We start from the raw sequence: 7759 nt of genomic DNA on the forward strand, positions 1-7759 counted from the left end.
TCAGGTCATGGTGTCGGGTTCCTGGGATCAAGCCCCACCTCAGGCTCCCCACTCTATGGGGAGTCTGCTCCTGCCCTCTTCCCCTCCTTCTGCCCCAACCCTGCTTGAGCTCGCATGCACTCTCTCTCTCAAATAAATAAATAAAATCTTAAAAAATAAAAAATAAAGGAAATAATATAATTAATTGGAACAAGTGAATTTTTAAAATCCATACTCTAGCGATATTCAAAAAGAAAAAATCACTATAAAGTGTGCAAAAAGATAGTTAATATACCAAGTGGAAAAGAACAAATAGTGTATTTTTAGTTAATTCTGATAAGTAGAAGAGTATAAATATAGTAGGTATTTTATCTCTTCATAAGGCACACTCATTTCTCTTATCTGTTTAAGTAGCAAGGGGTAAACATAGAGCTGTGAGTAATTCCAGAGAAAGTTGGAACTGTATCAAGAATGAAGAAGACTGATTGGCACCATCTGGTCATATATTACAACTAGGAAGAAAGGGAGTCCAACAGTGTGTTGCAAGATGATGAATTAGCCAAACATCCAAAAGATAACTGGTCATAGCTCAAACTTGACCCATCATCTCCTGGGAAAGGGAGCCTCTATAGTACAATACTAATTACAATGAGATTGCAGTAACAGTAAACGCAAAATAATAACGGCTTAACCAAGAAGGATTGTTTCTGTCTCACATAGAAGAATTTGCAAATAAAGAGTCTAGGGCTGGCTCGCAGTTTATGATGATCACAGCTGAGTTTCCCTTCTTGCCGTTTTACCATCTTTAGCATGCTGTCTCATGGCCCAAGATGATTCCTTGCACTCCAGCCATTACATCAGCCTTCCAGCCCCCCAGGAAGGAGGAAGGAAGAAAGGGCACACCACTCTCCTTTATAGAAGCCTTCTGAAAGGTGTATCCCTCTCACTGCCTAGAATTTAGTCACATCTGGCCACACCAGGCTAGAAAGACAGGCTAGGAAGTAGAGTCTATTCCAGGCAGCCATGCTCAGCTGAACATCAGGAGGTTTTGGGGTTTTTTTTGTTTTTGTTTTTGTTTTTTTGTTTTTTTTTTTTTCATCAGGAGTTTTATAATGAGGAAGAAGAAGAAACTGCATATTGAGGGGAAAACAACTAGATGTTTTTGAAAGTGCAAATGGGCTACATAAATTTGTAAATAATGACAATGACGTTGTATTGTTTTTCCATTGCTGTGTAACAAATCACCCACACATTAGCTGCTTAACACAACACGTAGCAATTATCTCACAGTTTTCTGTAGGTCAGAAGTCCAGCAGAGTATGACTGGATTCTCTACTTGCGGTTTCATAAGGTCAAAAGCAAGGGCTGCCTTCCTTGCTGAAGGGGAAGAACCCACTTTCAAGCTCATTTACAGTTTAGTTCCTTATGGCCAGAGGACTAAGGTCCCTGGTACCCACCATCTTTGAGCCAACGGTGTTGGGCCAAGTCCTTTGTACACTTTGAATTTCCCTGTCCTATCCACGTCTCTGACTTCAGTGGAGAACGTTCTCTGATTTTATGTGATCATGTGATTAGATTGGGCTCACCTAGATAATCCGGGATAGTCTCCCTATTTTAACCTCAATTACATATGAAAATGTCCCTTTTACTGTGAAACATAATTCAAGTTTCCAGAGATCAGGGCATGGACATTTTTGGAATATCCTAGTCATTAAACTTTTAGATGGAATCATCTAAAGGAAAGGCATCCAGCTACAACACACTAATCACATGGAGGGACACCCGGGTGGTTCAGTGGTTGAGCAACTGCCTTTGGCTCAGGTCGTGATCCCAGGGTCCTGGGATCGAGTCCCGCATCAGGCTCCCCACAGAGAGTCTGTTTCTCCCTCTGCCTATGTCTTTTTTTTTTTAATATTTTATTTATTCATGAGAGACAGAGAGAGAGAGAGAGAGAGAGGCAGAGACACAGGAAAAGGGAGGAGAAATAGGCTCCCGGCAAGGAGCCCGATGCGGGACTCGATCCTGGACCCCAGGATCACATCCTGAGTCTAAGGCAGATGCTCAACCAGAGCCACAGAGGCATCCCCCTTCTGTCTATGTCTCTGCCTCTCTCTGTGTCTCTCATGAATGAATGAATGAAATTTAAAAAAAAACAAAAACAAAAAAACCACTAATCACATGGAAAAAGTGTGGGCTTGAGAAATCTCCACACTACACAAGGTAAGCACTAGCTCAGACTTTAGTCATTTTATGTGATCTGATTGTGATCCCAACCAGGTATTTGTTGATTAGTAATACAAAACTTCATTTGCACTGAGATAATGTTCTTTTTTGTATATCTATCTAAACTGAAATAGTGTCCATCTCTTGAGTCTACAGACACATTTTTATGATAAGTGTAAGTATAGGTGTGATAAATGTCATGGTCCTTGTAAGATGTGTGTGCTTTACCAAAATCATGCTTTTAGAGCAGTTAATACATTATACTGGTGATCTTATCTAAATATATACAAAGATTTAAGTTTACAATCAAAGTTTAAATAATTTAATTTGTAAAATATGTCTATTTTGATTTATTGGGCATATCAATCAGGTTTAAATGTTTAGACAATTTTGCTAAAGTAGGTATGTGAGGTAAATAAACAACAAATAAAGCACAGATGGTGGTTAGTGTTTCTCTCCAGGTTCAAAAACTCCTCAGACTTTAAGGATCCTAATAGAATCCAGCTATCCTACTTCCCTGTGCCCACATCCCAGCAACTGATTGCAGCAGAGAAAATCCCAACACTGAAAGATATGCTGTAGATCTAAATTCATTGTGTCCAGCCACCCCTCAAGCCTCCAAGCAAGTCTTCTGTGGTTTCCTCTACCAGGTATTTCTCTTTATCCTCCTCTGCATCCAACTGAAGACTTCTGTTCTCTCCTTAAACCTTTTACACCTCCCAGCTCTGCCCTCACTGTCAGCAGCAGACAGCCCCTCTTTCTACTTCACAGAAGAAGCAGAAACCCCAAACAGGAACTCTTCCCACCACCATATCTAGAAACTCACCATTCTCCTCTCTGCTTTCTCCTATCTAGCTCTGTAGAAGACGTGTGTGTCTTCTTGTCAGGGCAGCCATCTGTATGCACCAGTCATGGAACTTGCTTCCTCCAAACATCCTCTCTTCTTTTCCTCACTTCTCTCTTGCAGGTGCAACTTCTCCCTTTCTCCCCCTACCTGGCAGTTGTTAAAGAGCCTCAAGTATCTTAAATCTGAAAGAGAAAAAGACGGGCATGGAAATAAGTGGAGGTCTATAGTTATCCTTGGCTCTATATGCCCCTCAATTGGTTGGCGTCATCTCTCCTCCCCTTTAAAGTCGGAGTCAACTATGCTCACCAGTTTCTCACCTCTTAAGTCAACTGTGGCCTTCCTGCTCCACCTAAACTGCTCTCTGCTGGTCACTCACAACTTCCATGTCACTAAAGTAAATGGACACGTCCTCGTCTCTTCTGTTACTCAGGCTTTCCCTAACATTTGCCCTTGTTGACCACACCCTACTACTAGAACTCTGCACCAGTCTCCCTGACTATCCACGCCTTCTGGGCTTGCCCTCTATTCTCTACCTGGTCTCCAGTTTCTTTTTCAGGCTCCTCTACCTCTGCCCATGTCTTAAATGTTGGTTTTCCTCAAGATTCTGCCCTAAGATCCCTTCTGTCCTGACACATCCCCAAAAGTTTGAATTCCCATCCATGTGCTGATGGCTTCCACATTCATTATCTCTACCCCATCTCCCTCCTAAATCTCAGACTTATACATTGAACATCCCACCATAAAGTCAACCTAAAATTATCAACTTTCCTCCCTAGATCTGTCCTCTCGGTGTGTCCATTCTCTGTAAATGGAATCTCCCTGTTGCCCTAACCCAGCCCTAACCACTGTCTTCCCTTCTTCCCTCTCCCTTTCCCCAGTAGCCAATCACGTACACCCATGGGTTCCATCCATTGTTTTCCATTCACCCTGGCTCAAACTACCAATCTCCCAGGTAGAGTTTCCCAAAAGCTTGCTTGCTTGTTTTTTGTTTTGTTTTGTTTTGTTTTTTAGGTGAGGGAGAGGGAGAGAGAAGATCTTAAGCAGGCTCCACACCCAGCGTGGAGCCTGATGCAGGGCTCAATCTCCTGATCCTGAGATCATGACCTGAGCCAAAATCAAGAGTCGGATGCTTAACGGGCTGCACCACTCAGATGCCCTAGCTCCCCAAAGCCTTTCTCCAGTTTCACCTCCCTCCACCCATTCTCCACACTGGGACTGCCATAGTGATCTATCTAAATGAACTTCACTGCTCACAGCCCTGTACGGGATGGGGGCGGTGAGTCTCAGAAGACTTTCTTAGCGTGGGTTTTGAGATGCTTGGCAACACAGCCACTGCAAACTCTCCTGCTTCATTTTCACCATCTCCAATAATGTGGAGGCTTACAAAGTAGCACCAGGTACTAGCTGAGGGAAAGTGGTACCATCCTCTGTTGGGGGACCTGGAGCTGGTGTATTAATTAAAAATATGCAGCTTATGACTTGCTGAATGAGGAGGCACAAGCCACCCACATAGGCATCCTAGGCAGGTAGCTAGCCCCTTCCCTGTCTGAGCTCTCACCCGAGGTAAGTGAAAACCCCAGGGCCATTTTCACTGAAGGTGTGATTTCAGCACAGGACACACAAAGGAAGTAAAGACACAAGATTTATGACTTTCAAATCCCAGAATTGGGGGGCCTGGGTAGCTCAGTCAATTGAGTGTCTACCTTCAGCTCAGGTCATAATCCTGGAGTTTCAGGATCGAGTCCTGCATCAGGTTCCCTGATCAGCAGGAATCTGCTTCTCCCTCTTCCCCTCACTCCACTCATTCTCTCCCTCTCCCTCTCTCTCTATATATATATGTCTGAAATAAAAATCTTTTTTAAAAAAATCCCAGAATCGGGCAAGGGGGCACACAATGAAGCAAGGGAAGAGTAATCGTCTGTCCCTGGTCCTGAGTGAATGAGCAGAAGGTAGAGAGCAGGGTAATAAACCCCTATTATTCACAAGGTGGTTGGCACAGAAGTCACTAAAATGTTTGTGGGCTCAACTCTAAGTGGTTATTTTCATAGGTGTCCCAGGAAAAGCAAAGCAGGAACTTGGGGAGGCGGCATCTTCTAAGCCCTGATCCTTGAAAATGGCCGAGCCTCTGGGCATGAGCAGGGTGGTCATACAGTGAAATGCCCAAGCAACAATTCAAAATTGCTGTTTTTCTCATCACACCTCAGATTTTTTCAAGTCAAAATTTGTCACGACCGCATACCTGGGTGGCTCAGTGGTTAAGTGTCTGCCTTTGGCAGACACGTTATGATCGTGGGGTCTGGGATCGAGTCCCACGTCCAGCTCCCAGGAGGAACCTGCTTCTCCCTCTGCCTATGTTTCTGCCCCGATGTGTCTCTTGTGAATGAATGAATGAATGAATGAATGAATGAATGAATAAATATCTTAAAAAGTCGTTCTTAGACCCACCCAAGGGAAATCGGGACCTATTTTAGTTTGTAAAGCGTCTTAATCTGCACCAACCTGAATTGGAGAAATCTTAACTGACACTATAACACATTAATGCAAGATGGGGAGGCCACAGATTGAAGGCAGATAGAGGCGATTAACTCTAGCAACCAAGTGAGTATGCTCGCGTGAGAAGCAGTGAGCATAGTTGTTAAGATGGTGGCACAAGAGCCTCTCACTTAGTAGCCACACCGTGACCTTCCATGACTTAACTTCTCTGTGCCTCATTTTCTTCCTCTGTACAATGGAAAAAATAATTGTATCTACTCCACAGGGTTTGGAAACACTGAGACCAGTGCCTGGCACAAAGCAAGTACTTGGTACCTGTAAGTTACTGTTATCATTTGGATTTAGTAGCTAAGCTAAAACTGGTGCATGTCCCAAAGATTCTTGGGCAATCTTTAAAAAGCAGGTAGGAGGGGTGCCTGGGTGGCTCAGCAGTTGAGCGTCTGCCTTTGACTCGGTGTTACCCTGGTCCAGGGATCGAGTTCCACATCCGGCTGCCTGTGAGGATCGTGCTTCTCCCTCTATGTCTCTGTGTCTCTTAGGAATAAATAAATAGATAATTTTTTTAAAGAGGCGCTGAGATCCCAGGCGCCTGAGCCACAAGCTCCTCTCACATTCTCTCTTACTGCCCTGTATTTGCTTGTTGAATCGTCACCCTCACTGAGTGTGGATACCAAAGGGGCAGAGATTCATTACCTGCTACCCACACCACACCTGGACAGGGCCTGGCACATAGTAGGTGCCCCATGGATAATGAATGACAGTGTACACACGAACTGCAGAGTTCTCCGGGAAGACATTTCCTTCTTGCCACTCCATACCCCTGCCAGTGCTGAACAGAAGTTTGGGCAGGTGAGGGGCACCTGCGTGGCACAGTCAGTTAAGCATCTGCTTCTTGCTTTTGGCTCAGGTCGTGATTTCAGGGTCCTAGGATGAAGCCCCACGTCAACCTTCACACTCAGTATGGAGTCTGCTTGAGATTCTCCCCTCCCCCCGCCACACACACACGCGCTCTCTCTAAAATAAAGAAGTAGGGGATCCCTGGGTGGCTCAGCAGTTTGGCGTCTGTCTTCGGCCCCAGGCGTGATCCTGGAGTCCCGGGATCGAGTCCCATATCGAGTTCCCTGCATGGAGCCTGCTTCTCCCTCTGCCTGTGTCTCTGGCTCTCTCTCCCTCTGTCTCTCATGGATAAATAAATAAAATCTTTAAAAAAAAATAAAGAACTAAAAATAAATTGATAGATAAATAAAATCTTAAAAAAAAATAAGTTTGGGCAGGTGAAAAAGGCAGCAAGGAGCAAAGTCCCAATGTTGGGAAGTTTGGCCACCATTAGGAAAGTCTCTGAGCCTGAAGGGCAAAAGCAGCAATAGTCCAGGAGCAGGAAGAGAAATGTTAGCTGGCGTGTAATTGGTGTAGTCAGCTTAGGCTATTACAAAATGCCATAGACTAGGGGGCTTACACAACAGGCATTTATTCCCCATAGTCCTGGAGGCTGGAAATTCAAGATCAAGGGGCTGACAGATCCAGGGTCTGCTGAGAGCCCACTTCCTGGCTTGCACATGGCCGTCTTCTCACTGTACCCCACATGGTGGAGATAGAGCAAGCTCTAGCCTATTTCTCTTCTTATAAGGACACTAATCCCACCATGGAGGCTCCACCCCAATGACCTCAACTAACTCTGGTTATCTCCTGTGGGCCCTTCTAATAATACCTCTAATATCTAATAACCTCCTAATAGCATCCTACTAGGGTTTAGGGTTTCAACATATGAATTTGGGGGGACTCAAACATGGAGTCTGTAACAGTGATGAATGCTTATGCCATACTCGGCACCACAGTAGCCTCTTGGCAGATTATTTCATGTAACCCTCTCACCGTCCCATAACTTGGGAATCGTTACCCTGCAGCAGATAGATGGGAAAACTGAGGCTTCAGGAAACAAGGCACACAGTAGCAGACACCGAGTCAACATCCAAACCTAATTCTATCATGTTTCCAATACAACTAAGCTGGGCCGGCACTGACGCCATTCTCTCAGGCCAGCCTTCATTCATCCAGTTCTTCCAAGACAAGAACTGGAAAGAGCACCGGCATGGAAGTACATGGCCTGGGCTCCCCTCCCACCCTGGTTCCACCTGGGTGCCAGTCTCCTCATCTGTAAAATAAGAGCATAAGCTCAGAATGGTGATGCCTGGAAACTGAGTGGCAAAAAAATTAGAG

The sequence above is a fragment of the Vulpes lagopus genome, chromosome 6, assembly GCF_018345385.1.
Source record: "Vulpes lagopus strain Blue_001 chromosome 6, ASM1834538v1, whole genome shotgun sequence".
NCBI classification, from domain to species: Eukaryota; Metazoa; Chordata; class Mammalia; order Carnivora; family Canidae; genus Vulpes; species Vulpes lagopus.